Below are 15,939 nucleotides of genomic sequence, written 5' to 3' on the forward strand. Positions count from 1 at the left end.
GCGGGATTATCTTACCCGCTTCAACAAGGCTACGCTGGAAGTCCGGAACCTGAGCCAGGAGGTGGCTCTTTCAGCCCTGAAGCGTGGCTTCCGAAAGGGCAGACTCACCTTCTCCCTGGACAAATGCCTGCCGCGGAGCTTCCCGGAGCTGTTGTCCCGGGCGAACCAGTATGCGGACGCCGAGGAGGCGGCCGCCCACCGGAGCAAGGAGGCCGCCGAGATCCCTCCAAAGCTCGGGAAGAAAAGGCGAAAAGAGGCACGCCAGAGGAGGAGCCCGACGCCTCAACGTCGGCGCAGAAGCCTGTCGCCGGCGAGGAACCACGGCGCCCTACGCCCTCGTTCTCCGCCCCGACGTTTCAACCGGTACACTCCTCTCCTGACTCCCCGGGCCCAGATCCTCATGGAAATCAAGGGGCGGGAGGACCTCCCGGTCCCGAGACAGATGAAGAAGATCCCTGGGAGGAGGCCCTCTCGGGCGTACTGTGAGTACCACCGGGACCACGGCCACGACACCGAAGACTGCTTCCAGCTTCGGGACGAGATCGAGGCTCTCATCCGCCGAGGGCGTCTCGGTCGATATGTGAACGACCGACGTCCCCCCGCAGACTCGCGTCCGGCCGACCCGGCCCCTCCGAAGCCTCGGGAGTAGAATCGACCCGTCGCGGGCGTGATCCATACTATCACTGGGGGCTGCCCCCGGCCCGAGAGGAACGCAGGGGGCTCGACTGAAGCGTCAGGGGCAGCCGTCGCAAAGAGGCAGAGGGTCGGTAATGTAATCACTTTTTGTGATGAAGATGTAAAGGGGGTTCAGACCCCCCACGATGACGCCATGGTGATCTCCCTCACTATGGCAAACTATGATGTAAGGCGTGTTCTTGTGGATAGTGGAAGCTCAGCTGATATTTTGTTTTACGAGGCCTTCCAAAAGATGAGCTTGTCCAGACAATTGTTGCACAAAACATCCACCCCCCTCATAGGATTCACTGGTGACGCTATCTCGGCCGAAGGTATCGTTGAGCTGCCTGTGACTGCGGGCGTTGCACCCGCAGAAGCCACGGTGCGGCTCGGGTTCTTGGTCGTCCGTGTTCCCTCGGCCTACAACGCTATCCTCGGACGACCCGGACTGAACGCCCTTCGCGCGGTGGTCTCTACGTACCACTTGCTCATGCGGTTCCCCACGGCAGCCGGGATTGGAGAGGTCCGAGGTGACCAACCGACCGCAAGGCAATGTTTCCTAGCAACTCTCAAAGGGAAGAAGCCCGTAGAAGCCTTAAGCGTCGAGTCCCTCGACGCCAGAGACGAGGTGGCCTTGCGGCACGGGGAGCCGGCCGAAGGTGTGATCGAAGTTCCCCTCGAGGAAGGTCGCCCGGACCGGACGGTCCGGGTCGGCACCAATCTCGACCCGGGAGCTCGGGCTCGGTTGGTGGAATTCCTCCGAGCCAACGCCGATGTATTTGCCTGGTCGGCGGCCGATGTACCTGGGATCGACCCGGAGGGTCATTTCTCACGCCCTCAACGTCGACCCAACCCACCGACCATTAAAGCAGAAGAAGAGACACTGTGCCCCGGATCGGATCCGGGTGGTCGACCAGGAGGTAGACAAACTCTTGGAGGCAGGATTCATAAGGGAAGTGAGCTACCCCGAGTGGCTGGCAAATATCGTACTTGTCCGGAAGGCGAGCGGGAAGTGGAGGATGTGCGTCGACTACACCGACCTGAACAAGGCGTGTCCCAAGGATAGCTTTCCGCTTCCGCGGATAGACCAACTGGTCGACGCGACTTCCGGATATCAGCTGCTGTCTTTCATGGAGGCCTTCTCCGGCTACAACCAGATAATGATGGCTCCGCAGGACGAGGAGAAAACTGCCTTTATAACAGACCGGGGGCTGTACTGTTACAAGGTAATGCCCTTCGGTCTGAAGAATGCTGGCGCCACTTACCAGCGCCTCGTCAACAAAATCTTCAAAGAGCAAATCGGCCGGAACATGGAGGTGTACGTGGACGATATGCTGGTGAAGAGCCGCCATGCAGACCAGCACATCGCGGATCTGGAGGAGACTTTCGCCACCTTGCGGAAGTTTTGCATGAAGCTGAACCCAGCGAAGTGCGCCTTTGGCGCTTCGGCCGGGAGATTCCTCGGTTTCATTGTCAACCAGCGGGGGATCGAAGCCAACCCGGACAAAATCAAGGCCATCCAAGATATGTCCCCTCCGACCAAAGTGAAGGAGGTTCAGGAGCTCGCTGGGAGGGTCGCCGCGCTCGGACGATTTGTGGCAAAATCGGCCAAACGCTGCCAACCTTTCTTCAAGGTGTTGAAACGCCCGAAAGACTTCCTCTGGACGGCCGAATGTCAAGCAGCATTCGACCAGCTCAAGGAATACTTGGCGTCTCCTCCCCTGCTGTCCAAGCCGCAAGAAGGGGAGATGCTCTACCTCTATCTGGCGGTCTCCCCAACCGCAATCAGTGCGGTATTGGTTCGGGAAGAGGCAAAGCTCCAGAAGCCTGTGTACTACATCAGCCGGGTCCTACGGGATGCCGAGACGCGGTATACGAAGGCTGAAAAGATCGCCTTCGCGCTGCTGACCGCGACCAGGAGGCTTCGCCCCTATTTCCAGGCCCATTCTGTCACCCTCTTGACCGATCAACCGCTGCGGCAGATCCTCAGCAATCCTGAGAATGCGGGACGGCTGGTGAAGTGGGCAGTAGAACTTGGTGAGTTCGACATCCGCTACCAGCCCCGACCCGCCATCAAGGCCCAGGTGCTCGCGGATTTCCTCGCTGAGTGCACGGTGCAGGAGGCGGAACCTAGGTCGCCGGAAACACCCAGCCTCGACCTCCCGATTTGGACGCTTCACATCGATGGGTCGTCGAACCCCGAAGGCGGAGGGGCCGGGCTGGTCCTTACCAGTCCTGATGGAGTGATAGCCGAGTATGCCTTGAGGTTCGGATTTCCAGTGACCAACAACGAGGCGGAGTACGAGGCCCTAGTCACGGGACTCAAACTCACCAAGGAGCTCGGCATCCGGCGCCTGAAGGTCTTCACCGACTCCCAGCTGGTGGTCGGGCAGGTCCGTGGGGAGTTCGAGGCCCGGAACTCGACCATGCAGAATTACGTCCGGAAGGTGCAAGCACTCATTCCCGACCTCGGCAGTGTCGACATCCAGCAGGTTCCGAGAAGTGAAAATGCCAGGGCCAACAGGTTGTCCCGCTTAGTGGGCGCAGACGCGCACAACTTGTCGAGGGCGATCTACCTGGAGACCCTGGATGCCCCGAGCATCGGCGAGGCTGGAACGGTGATGGCGATTGATCCGGAGCCGTCTTGGATGGACCCGCTTGTCGCCTACCTCGCCGAAGGGATCCTCCCTGAAGACGAAGATCAAGCTCGGCGACTTGTTATGAAGTCCGCCCACTACGTACTCTATGAAGGGAGGCTGTATCGGACCTCGTTCACCGCCCCCCTCTTAAAGTGCCTCCGCCCCTCGGAAGCGGCCTACGTCCTCGGCGAAGTCCACGAAGGCGTTTGCGGATCACACTTGGGGGCTAGGTCCTTGGCGCACAAGATCATGAGGCAAGGCTATTATTGGCCTACCTTGTTGGAGGACTCAAAGGATCATGTACGGAAATGCGACGCCTGCCAGCGCCACGCCAACGTCCAGAGAGTCCCTTCTGTCCCCTTGGCACCAATCACTGCATCCTGGCCCTTCGCCCAGTGGGGAATGGATATCCTCGGACCATTCTCCGTCGCTTCAGCTCAGCGGAAATTTTTGATTGTTGCAATCGACTACTTCACCAAGTGGGTGGAGGCAGAGCCGCTGGCCACTATCACGGAGGCGCAAGTCCGGAAGTTCGTGAAGAAGAACGTCATTGTCCGATTTGGGGTACCTCGGGTCCTCATCTCGGATAATGGTCGACAGTTCGACAACAAGCATTTCCGTGACTTCTGCGAGGAGTTCGGGATCGAGCATCGGTTCACATCTGTGTCGCATCCCCAAACCAACGGCGAGGCCGAGGTCACAAATCGGACAATCCTCCAAGGAATCAAAGCGCGAATCGGTCGGACGGGGCAAGCTTGGGTCGAAGAACTCGAGAATGTCCTTTGGGCGTATCGGACCACGCATCGGACCCCTACCGGGGAGACGCCTTTCAGCCTAACCTATGGCATGGAAGCCGTTGTCCCCGTGGAGCTCGGACTCCCCTCACCTCGGGTGGCCGCGCACCGACCCGAGGCCAATTCGGAGCAACTCCGAGGGAACCTGGATCTCTTGGAAGAAGCGAGGAAAATGGCGCAGGTTCGGATGGCGATGTACCAGCGGAGGGTGGCCCGATATTACAACTCCAAGGTCCGACCGAAGCTTTTCAGAATCGGAGATCTGGTGCTAAGGCGAGCTAAAGCATCTCAACCTGCGGAAGGTGGGAAGCTAGCGCCAAATTGGTAAGGCCCGTATAGGGTTCGCTGGGTAAACCGACCTGGCTCCTACCAGTTGGAGGCCCTAGATGGTCGAGAAATTCCAAGGAGCTGGAATTCTGCTAACCTGCGGATGTATTACCAGTAGAACGACAATGCCAGAAAGACAGTTCAAAAATGTATAACACTTTTCATTTCAATAATTTCTGGTTACAATGGCGTGCCCGTATGATTACAAGGAATTCCCAGAGAGGAATTAGGGTGTAAAGAAAGTAAAGAAGAGGTGGAGACTCCGAGGAGCTGAAGATCTGGGATCCCGAAACCTCCATCTGAAGCGGCTGCAATCCCGCCGGAAGTGGGTGCTTCCAACCGGAGGCGCCATCGGCGTCTCACGAAAAAGACGAAGAGCCGGCACGGATGAAGAAGAAGTGGATGAAGGAGAAGTCCACACTGCTCCTACCCAGAGGCGCCATCCACGCCTCACGAAAAAGACGAGGAGCCGCCGCAGAAGAAGCTCCCGCTACCTCCAGGGGAACGCCACCTCCAAGGGATATTCCGGTCCTCCCCAGTGTTAGGGGAGAGAAGGAATACAAGGGAGAAGAGCATATGGAGGCGCGGTCCCGGATCAAGCGTCTGGTGCGGAGCTCAATCGGGAGGCCGAACTTCAAGGAGGGGAGACGTGATCCCGGATGAAACGCCTAGAGCGGAGTTCCGCCGGGGAGAACCTCCTTGTTGATCCCAGATGAAACGGCTAGTTGGCGGAAGTCGCGAAGGGCGCGCCTCCCGTTCCTTCGATAGGGGTCTCTCAACCATGCGCCGGAGAGGAGGCCCACGATCCATGGCAATCTGAACAACTCCGGCTTGGCAGGCTCCATCGCACCTGCACCTATATTTATAGCTAAACTGCGGCCCCCCGGTCGTTCCGATGCGGGTGGCTCCAATAAATGCGGGCGCATTGAATCCGGAGCCGATCCGGCTCTCGAGGCGTATCTTCCCGCGATCTCCTAAGCGTCATTCTCCTTAATCGCATTCTTTGTGCAGGACACTCCGGGTGGCCTGTACCCCTAGGTCCACGTATCTCCGCTCGCGCCCAGGCCGCATCCGCCTCGAAGAACGCGCGTATCGCGGCCGCTTAACTGACACTCCTCGCAAGCAGCAACTGGCGATCCGATTTCCCAGGTAACCCCTCAATTAGCATTTAATGCCCATCTGGTGTTCCCCAGGCAACGCTTGGAGAGGAGGAGAAACACGATCGCAGCTGGCCACGGAGAAATCCCGTCGGGCGGCAAGCGACAGGCGCACGACCAGCGAGCGGAATTTCCCGAGGCTCGGCCCTCGGATGCCAGGCTAACCCGATGATCATCCCGGGAGCAGACTAGCCTGAAGCCCCGACCGGTCGCCTCGGCTTGCGCCAGCCTTGGCCGACCAACGAGCGGAATTTCCCGAGGCTCGGCCCTCGGATGCCAGGCTAACCCGATGATCATCCCGGGAGCAGACTAGCCTGAAGCCCCGACCGGTCGCCTCGGCTTGCGCCAGCCTTGGCCGACCAACGAGCGGAATTTCCCGAGGCTCGGCCCTCGGATGCCAGGCTAACCCGATGATCATCCCGGGAGCAGACTAGCCTGAAGCCCCGACCGGTCGCCTCGGCTTGCGCCAGCCTTGGCCGACCAACGAGCGGAATTTCCTGAGGCCTGACAACCCTCGGATGCCAGGCTAACCCGATGATCATCCCGGAGCAGACTAGCCTGAAGCCCCGACCGGTCGCCTCGGCTTGCGCCAGCCTTGGCCGACCAACGAGCGGAATTTTCCGAGGCTCGGCCCTCGGATGCCAGGCTAACCCGATGATCATCTCGGGAGCAGACTAGCCTGAAGCCCCGACCGGTCGCCTCGGCTTGCGCCAGCCTTGGCCGACCAACGAGCGGAATCCCCCGAGGCTCGGCCCTCGGATGCCAGGCTAACCCGATGATCATCCCGGGAGCAGACTAGCCTGAAGCCCCGACCGGTCGCCTCGGCTTGCGCCAGCCTTGGCCGACCAACGAGCGGAATTTCCTGAGGCCTGACAACCCTCGGATGCCAGGCTAACCCGATGATCATCCCGGGAGCAGACTAGCCTGAAGCCCCGACCGGTCGCCTCGGCTTGCGCCAGCCTTGGCCGACCAACGAGCGGAATTTCCCGAGGCTCGGCCCTCGGATGCCAGGCTAACCCGATGATCATCCCGGGAGCAGACTAGCCTGAAGCCCCGACCGGTCGCCTCGGCTTGCGCCAGCCTTGGCCGACCAACGAGCGGAATCCCCCGAGGCTCGGCCCTCGGATGCCAGGCTAACCCGATGATCATCCCGGGAGCAGACTAGCCTGAAGCCCCGACCGGTCGCCTCGGCTTGCGCCAGCCTTGGCCGACCAACGAGCGGAATTTCCTGAGGCCTGACAACCCTCGGATGCCAGGCTAACCCGATGATCATCCCGGAAGCAGACTAGCCTGAAGCCCCGACCGGTCGCCTCGGCTTGCGCCAGCCTTGGCCGACCAACGAGCGAAATTTTCCGAGGCTCGGCCCTCGGATGCCAGGCTAACCCGATGATCATCCCGGGAGCAGACTAGCCTGAAGCCCCGACTGGTCGCCTCGGCTTGCGCCAGCCTTGGCCGACCAACGAGCGGAATCCCCCGAGGCTCGGCCCTCGGATGCTAGGCTAACCCGATGATCATCCCGGGAGCAGACTAGCCTGAAGCCCCGACCGGTCGCCTCGGCTTGCGCCAGCCTTGGCCGACCAACGAGCGGAATCTCCCGAGGCTCGGCCCTCGGATGCCAGGCTAACCCGATGATCATCCCGGGAGCAGACTAGCCTGAAGCCCCGACCGGTCGCCTCGGCTTGCGCCAGCCTTGGCCGACCAACGAGCGGAATTTTCCGAGGCTCGGCCCTCGGATGCCAGGCTAACCCGATGATCATCCCGGAAGCAGACTAGCCTGAAGCCCCGACCGGTCGCCTCGGCTTGTGCCAGCCTTGGCCGACCAACGAGCGGAATTTCCTGAGGCCTAACCCTCGGATGCCTGGCTTAGTGCCGGAAGAATTTCCTGAGGCCTAACTCTCGGATGCCTGGCTTAGCGCCGGAAGAATTTCCTGAGGCCTAACCCTCGGATGCCTGGCTTAGCGCCGGAAGAATTTTCTGAGGCCTAACCCTCGGATGCCTGGCTTAGCGCCGGAAGAATTTCCTGAGGCCTAACCCTCGGATGCCTGGCTTAGCGCCGGAAGAATTTCCTGAGGCCTAACCCTCGGATGCCTGGCTTAGCGCCGGAAGAATTTCCTGAGGCCTAACCCTCGGATGCCTGGCTTAGTGCCGGAAGAATTTTCTGAGGCCTAACCCTCGGATGCCTGGCTTAGCGCCGGAAGAATTTCCTGAGGCCTAACCCTCGGATGCCTGGCTTAGCGCCGGAAGAATTTCCTGAGGCCTAACCCTCGGATGCCTGGCTTAGCGCCGGAAGAATTTCCTGAGGCCTAACCCTCGGATGCCTGGCTTAGCGCCGGAAGAATTTCCTGAGGCCTAACCCTCGGATGCCTGGCTTAGTGCCGGAAGAATTTCCTGAGGCCTAACCCTCGGATGCCTGGCTTAGCGCCGGAAGAATTTCCTGAGGCCTAACCCTCGGATGCCTGGCTTAGCGCCGGAAAAATTTCCTGAGGCCTAACCCTCGGATGCCTGGCTTAGCGCCGGAAGAATTTTCTGAGGCCTAACCCTCGGATGCCTGGTTTAGCGCCGGAAGAATTTCCTGAGGCCTAACCCTCGGACGCCTGGCTTAGTGCCGGAAGAATTTCCTGAGGCCTAACCCTCCGATACCTGGCCTAGCGCCAGAAGAATTTCAAGAGTCGGGAGTCAGCGAGACGCTACCAAGAGTTAAAAAGAAGAAGGACGAAAGTGAAATGAAGAAACTCTATTTGCATTAACTTTCATTGTTTCAGGGCCGAGACCCATACAACTTGGCAAAACGCCAACACACAAAGAAAAGTACAGAGGGTCAGCTTGGAGGAACCCCCGGGTCGGGAACGCCCGGCACGTCTGCAAGGGGTAGGGAGACGGTTGGAGAATCAGCAAGCAATGGCGCCGGAGGGGAGTCGAGAAGGGAGATCCCACTCAGGTCAATTTCGGGATACTTAGCCGACACCCTTGCCAGGCCTTCCTCGAAGCCTAAGACAAAGGAGTCGGACCCTGCGTCCGACATGTCACGGACGAACTCGTCAGACTGACGATAGGCCTGTACCGCCCCCGACATGTCACGGGTGAACTCGGAGGACTGACGATAAGCCTGTACCGCCTGACGCCCGATCTCCGCACTCTTCTCGGCCAGCGCCGCCTCTGCTCGCTCCATAATCTGAGCTTTTGCCTCCAAGACCTTCGCCACAATCCGGTCATCCGCCTCGGAGGAGACCCTCAGCAGATCAGCCTGGGCCTCCTTGTGCTTCGCCTCGGCAGCGATGCGAGCAGCCTCAGCCTCCTCCAGGCGCGAATGAAGCTCCTGGTCGCTCGCGCGGAACTTCTCCAAGGCCGACTCCAATTCGCCCAGCTAGGCTTCAAGAGACCGGGTTCGGTTGCGGGCGTTGTCGGCTGACCGCTGGGCCTTCTCCCACCTCTCCCGGTAGTCGGCAGCCTTCCGGGACTGCTTCTCGGCCTGCTCCTCCGCCTTCTTGATCTCGCCCTCGAGACCCGAGGCAACCTTGAGTTGCTCCCGAGCCTCCAACAGTTGCTTCTCGAGGGTGGAGAAGCCGAGTGCCCGCTCTTCGGCCACCTGGAGCCTCGTCTCGAGGTCCCTGGTCGTCCTCCCCGCCGCAGCCTGACCTCCCTCCTCTACTGCCTTCAGTTGGCTCTCGGCCCTCGCCAGAAGCCTCGCCTGTTCCTCGTAGCACTCCTCCAGGCGGATCATGTACTGGGCGAGCTAAGAGATAGGAAAAACGAGGGCGTCAGGCGGGGATCAACAGAGCCTATAAATGATGAAAGCGACCAAAAGAACACTCACCGACATGAGACAGACGCAGCTGGCAGCCCCAACGTCGGGGACCCTCATCTCCCGGACCCGCCTGCGGTCCTTCTCCAGCAGCACCGTCTCGATGAGGTTTCGGGCGCCGGCGAAAGTGAATGCCGACCCCGACTTCTCCCCGGAGTCGGACGGTGGTTCTGCAGCCTTATCCTTACCCATCGCTTGGGGAAGAGTCATGCTAACCATGCTCGGGGCGGGGACCGCCCCTGGAATTGACAGGGTCCCGCTCGGCCGGGGCCTCGGCGCGTCCCTCCTCGTATCATCCGGAGCCGACCGAGTCGAAGGCTGGGCTGGGGACCGATCACGTCCGACCCGTCCATCTCGGGCGCGCCCGGGTGATGCCTCCGGAGAAACGGTAGTCTCGGCATCGGAGGGCTGATATAGCGTCAACTGCCGGTCCGCGCCTGCGGCGTCCTCCTGATCGGTGGGTCCGGACCCGTCTGTCGGCGTCGGAGTCGCCTGCCGGCGGGACTTCTTCGCCGGAGGGGCCCCGCTCGGAGGAGCTCGTTTCTTCCTCCGGACCGCTTCCAGTAGGGACGTCCTACCGACAGCCGTTGCCTTGTCCGACCGCATGATGTCGTCGATCTCTGCAAAAAGGACGAGATGGTCGGAGGCTGAGAAACTGAAGGAAAGAAGAAACGAAATAGGAGAAAAGAGCTAAAAAAGAAATGGTGGCGGGCTCACGGTCAGCGGGGACCGAGCTCAGACCGACGTTCACCAAGGTATCCTCGGAAATAAGGCAAGCCACCGGGGGGAGCCGGCCCTCGGCAACCAACTCCTTCAAGACGGCGACGCCATCGGATTCCTCCCTTGACAACCTCGATAGGCCAATCGGGGACTTCATCGGCGTCTCCCAGGTTGCCCTGATTCCCCAAGAGGGATCTGCGTCAACGAAAAAGAAGCGCCCCTTCCAGCCGTGAATGGAGGTAGGAGCCTCCTTGACGAGGCCGCACCCTCGCCGCGCCGCAAAGCACCACCACCCTTTATCCTGGGGGTGGCCGCTCAGGCCGTAGCATTCCCAAAAGACATTCAGGGTGGCGGGAACCTCGTGCATGCGGCAGAGAACCTGAAAGGCCGTCAGGGCGCGCCATGAGTTCGGCACTAGTTGCGTCGGCGCCACTCTTAAACCCCGAAGCACCTGAACGACTAAGTCCGAGGGGGGAAAGCGGAACCCGGCCTGAAGAATGCCCTCATTGATGGCAACCTTCCCTGGAGGAGGATGGGACATCCTCTCCTCAGGCCCCGGAAGCGTAACATTGCAGGCCTCGGGAAGGTGGTATCGAGCCACGAACCTATCTAGGTCTTCGGCGACCAGCTCCGACTTAATGCGGTCTGCTCTCACTTCGCCCATCCCTAATGGCCAGTGAATCTACGGTCAGGACAGGGTCAAGAAGGGGGAAAGGACCGGAACGACTGGAGTACACTAATACAAAAGGAGAAAGTATGGAGAGCCCTAAATTGAAGAATGGGGCAACTCACCGGAAGAGAAGGAAGAACGGCTCCGAGAGCGTCAAAGGAGGAGCAAGCGAACAGTCCGACGGCAATGACGGCAGCGCAAAGGAGAAACTCGAAGATGTCTGTAAAGAGAAAGGCGGACGGAGGAGGACCCCCGGTTAAATAGGCGGAAAGGTGGGTGACGCCTCGGTGACGCCAGAGGACGCCTGGCTGCCGAAGGGTCGCTCGCGCCCCAAAGGCGAATCGACGCCATTAAGGAAGGATGTCCGCCGAAATCCTCAGACTGCCAGGTCAGCAACAACCGCCATACGCCATAAAGAAGGCGGAGAGCTCGAAGCGCGCGCGCCTCTCCGAGGGATGGCGGCAATCTCGAAGCATCACTTCCTTCACCCGTTCCCCTTCTGGTTCCAGGCTCGGAAGTGGGGGGCTACTGTTACGGGGGAACTCAGCCACCATGCCCCACGTGACCGGCACGCGCGCCCTAGAAGACTACAGCTGCCCCTTGATCCAGTAACCCGACCCCGAGTCGGATATCTTCGGCCTCGCAGCCCGACCCCGAGACGGCTGCCCCTTGATCCAGCAGTCCGACCCCGAGTCGGATATCTTCGGCTTCGCAGCCTGACCCCGAGTCGGCTGCCCCTTGATCCAGCAATCCGACCCCGAGTCGGCAATCTCTCGACAACGACAGGCTGTTCCCCTGGAGCACGCCGCGACCCTCTGCTCCACTACTCCCTGCAACGGTCGTATCCGGCGCTGCTCCACGATCTCCTGTAACAGCCGTACAAAGCGGAGCTCCACTACGCCCTGTCATGGCCGTACCCAGCGCTGCCCCACGACGCTCTGTAACGGCCATGTCAGTGGCAACTCCATCGTGCGACACGATGACCAACCCCCCAGAAGGACCCCCCAGCCTGGTATATATACGGCTGGGGGGAGAAGGGGGGAGGTAAGCAAGAACTTCCAGAGCATTCTCCTACTTGCTACTATTATCTCTCCTTCTCCTCCAATCTCCTCTGACTTGATCGTCGGAGGGCCCCCACTACCCCAGTGGTGGTGCGAGGCTTGCTTGCAGGTTTCCCGGTGGAAGGTGGAGCGCAATCAACACCAACCAAGGCAACTCAGACGGAATCCCGTTCACACCGCTGTGCCAATCGTTCTCGGTTTGGACCACCAGCAACAGATTGTATTTAAACTTAAAAAAATGGTTCAAATCTTGTAATTGTTACTGTAGGCAGAGTTGACCGCCTATTGCAAGATTTCTTGTAATAAAAGGTAGCTTATCCTTTAGACATTTGGAAGAAGGTTTTATTCGTTTACTTTCACTATAAGTGATGTATTTGGTTTCACAACTCTATAAGCTATTCACCTCTAAGATCTACATATTTTTCCTTGTTATTTCAAAGCTTATCTCATAGTATTCAAGTTGAAAAAGATAAGCTCTGTTGAGGTCGGAGTTCCTCCGACCTCAGATCTTAGCCCCCACCGAACTGGAATAGGAAAAGGAGACTGCGTCCCCACAGAAGGTATTGTCCAATTTGGAGCAGGTAGAAGCCTTCTTCACGGTAATCAAGCCCTTCATTTAAGGCACAGACTTTTCCGCTATTCAGTCGATGTGGGACTAAGTCCAAAATCATTTATTCCCACAACATCAGCCCCCTCAACGGGAAGGTCTGAGCCGAGGTCAAGGGCCCTTACCTGGCGCACTACCCCAATCTCAGACCTTAGCCCCCACCGAACTGGAATAAGAAAAGGAGACTGCGTCCCCACAGAAGATATTGTCCGCTTTGGAGTACGTAGAAGCCTTTCTCACGATTTTGCCCTTTAAAAAGCGCCTCCTGAGGGAAGGGTAATCGAGCCCTTCATTTAAGGCACAGACCTTTCCGTTATTCAATCGATGTGGGACTAAGTCCGAGACCCTTTATTTCCATAATATCAGCCCTTCCAGCGGAAAGGTCTGAGCCGAGGTCAAGAGCCCCTTCCTGGCGCGCCATTGTTGAGGTCGGGGTTCCCCCAATCTCAGACCTTAGCCCCCACTGAACTGGAACAGCAAAAGGAGATTGCGTCCCCACAGAAGGTATTGTCCGCTTTGGAGCAGGTAGATGCCTTCCTCACGGTTTTGCTCTTTAAAAGGTGCCTCCTGAGGGAAGGATAATCGAGCCCTCCATTTAAGGCACAGACCTTTCCGCTATTCAGTCGATGTGGGACTAAATACGAGACCCTTTATTCCGACAACAAGCTCAAACGAGTATGGTGATCATCATTTATTAGAATGTACTATTGCACCAAAAATTGAGATTATTCACAGAGAACTATGTTAGAGCAGTTTATTTTTATAATGTTAAATATTATTATTTTAATTATTATTACACTATTACTGAATCACAATAATTCTTATTATAATCTATATAAAATAATAGCAATCATGATTATGTTATAGTTTCTACTACATAATAATTAGTTATTATAATACTAGAAACTATATATTCATGATTATTGTTGACGTGCAAAGCCCAGTGTGATAATTTGGAAGGTTTGAAAAGTATGGATCAACCTATTGTAAAGGATGAAGGGCCGATCTGCCGTGGCGAGATGCTGATTTGAATATAAAAATAAGAAAAAAGGAGGTCCTGTCAAGGATGCTTCGATGCTTAAGTCGGATAGGACTTTGAAAAATAGTAGCAGAGAGTAGAGGTATAAAATAATATAAGATGCATACATGGTATCTTAAGCTCCTTTTTATAGATGTGGAGTCCTTGTCCCACTAGAGTTGGACTCTTCAAAGTCCTATAGGTAGATAACTATTTATTGGTCTTTCTAATCTAGATCAACCCAGAAATATGAATCTAATTGAAATTGGTCCCTTGCTATGGCATTTGTTAGCCTATGATTAATACATTGGATTTAGGCCATATCACATGCCCCCATTTTCCTTTTTCGTGTAAGAGCTACTCCTCTAGCTCGAGCTAAGAAAGTAGATAGAGTCAAGTATGATCCGCCTTATCCCGCTCATTTTTTAGGGTCATAGCTCGCCTATTTAGCTTATGAGGACTTTAGGTGGTAACTGTGAATTTTTTGCAAGTTGTTTAGGTAGATTTATTTGGAATCCGAAAAGGTTGATAATTTGCATTATGAGACACGTGGCATCTTGTCAGGTCGCGAATACGATCGGGCATATTGATCTTTTTGTTCTAAGCCATTGAGATCTTCTTGGTCTAAGAGCCATTGGGGTCGACCTTATGTATCTAGAGCCATTGAGATCCTTCACTAACTTGTTAGTTGCTTATACTGGTAATAATGCACCAAATCCTATCAGGACTTGGAGTTAAGCATGTTTTATTAGGATAAATGACCCTTGGGAAGTCCTCATATTACACTCACTTTGTTTTGTAATGAACTAATATCTCATCCAAAACGGTTATCCGAGAGATTTCGATTCCTTGCTTTTGTATAAGTGTGAAGAATTTTTCTAGTACATAAGTGATACCATTTATTAGAGTCATGGATTAAATTTGCTTCAGTGAAATTTTTCACCCATTTTATAAAACTCTTTGACCCTTGAATTTGGAATATCCTACTTTTCCGTGACTCACAAGTTTAAGAAGTAATAGATATTTTACAATCAAATATGTAACATTGCTTGTTGTAGCGATCTTTATATCTCGTATCAATAATCGGAAGATGGTTGAAAGAATGGGACTAAACACATTCTTGTAGGGCCATACATTCTCCATTTAAGTTATAGTGTCTTTACTAGGTTAAAGATCTAAATTTAGTTAAATCCAGTCATAAACATCATGATCAATCAATAATCTGTCCCAAATAGACTTGTGCTATAATATCCCCTAGTTTGTAAGAACTATGTTCTAGATATGCTCTCATGGCATTTGTAATAATATAAAAATTTGTGGAAAAAAAAAATGGATACCGTTATTTGGATCTTTGGCTTATAAACACTCAAAACTTTTTTTGACTCATAATTGAAGTGGGATCAAGCATTCACTTTGTATGGATCCTCATGATTATCATGAAGGCCACGATAGGGGTTGGTGGTCCAGACTTGTCATGTTGGATTTAAGAACATGAACATACATGTTAGATTATCCCAATGTCAACTGGCCGGTTTGAGTTCATCCATGACCAAGTACTACATCTTGTGGGACTGGAGGAGCATGTGGTTCGTCATTTATTACAATAATATTGGAGTTGTCAATGACTTCGCTATATCTACAAAAATAAATCAGATCAGATACAAATTAAATACTAGTATATCCATATTTATATTTGTTTTGTTTAATAAAGACATATACGGATACAAATATTAGTCGGATGCAAAAATTTATATTTATATTTATTTTCAAAGATATGAATATAAATCGAATATCAAAATTAAGGGTATAAATATGAATATAATTCGAATAATTAAACTTTATGACTATAGAATCAAATATATTACTAAGTGGATGATAAATCAAATTAATAGTATGTTAACATGACCATTTATTTTTCTTAAAAGTTTATGAGTATCATTTAAATTAAATAGAATTATAAATAGAATCAAATATTTGGATATATATTGGATAGATAGTTGTCTATCAATATTCATAATTTTTTTAAAAAATAAATATAAATATATATATAAAAATAAATTTAAATAAATATTATTCAATCCACCTCGTCCCATCGGGAGAGAGTCAACCGCCACAAATTGTTGCCAAAGCGAAGCCTGACTCATCCCGATTTATAGCCTTAACTTCACCAGTCATGTCAAGGATCCATTCAACACGGCATGTCACATAAGATGATCGAAGTGGATTAGGACGCCACGTTCGCGTTTTCTTAAAAAAGCAATGCCAGGTCAACAAACCTCCGATCCACCAAAAATTCGGCTAAAAGCGGGTCCACCGGATAAAAACGATGGCAACCCCTAACACAGGTTCTACTCCTGGCAAATAGGTCTAAAAGAAAGCAACGATGAGACTGTAGTTATTCCTACCTAATTTGCTCATTTCTAATTACAACTATTCCAAAGATCTGGAACAAGTTTTCTCCTGAGGTAA

This window comes from Phoenix dactylifera, chromosome 14, assembly GCF_009389715.1.
Source record: "Phoenix dactylifera cultivar Barhee BC4 chromosome 14, palm_55x_up_171113_PBpolish2nd_filt_p, whole genome shotgun sequence".
NCBI classification, from domain to species: Eukaryota; Viridiplantae; Streptophyta; class Magnoliopsida; order Arecales; family Arecaceae; genus Phoenix; species Phoenix dactylifera.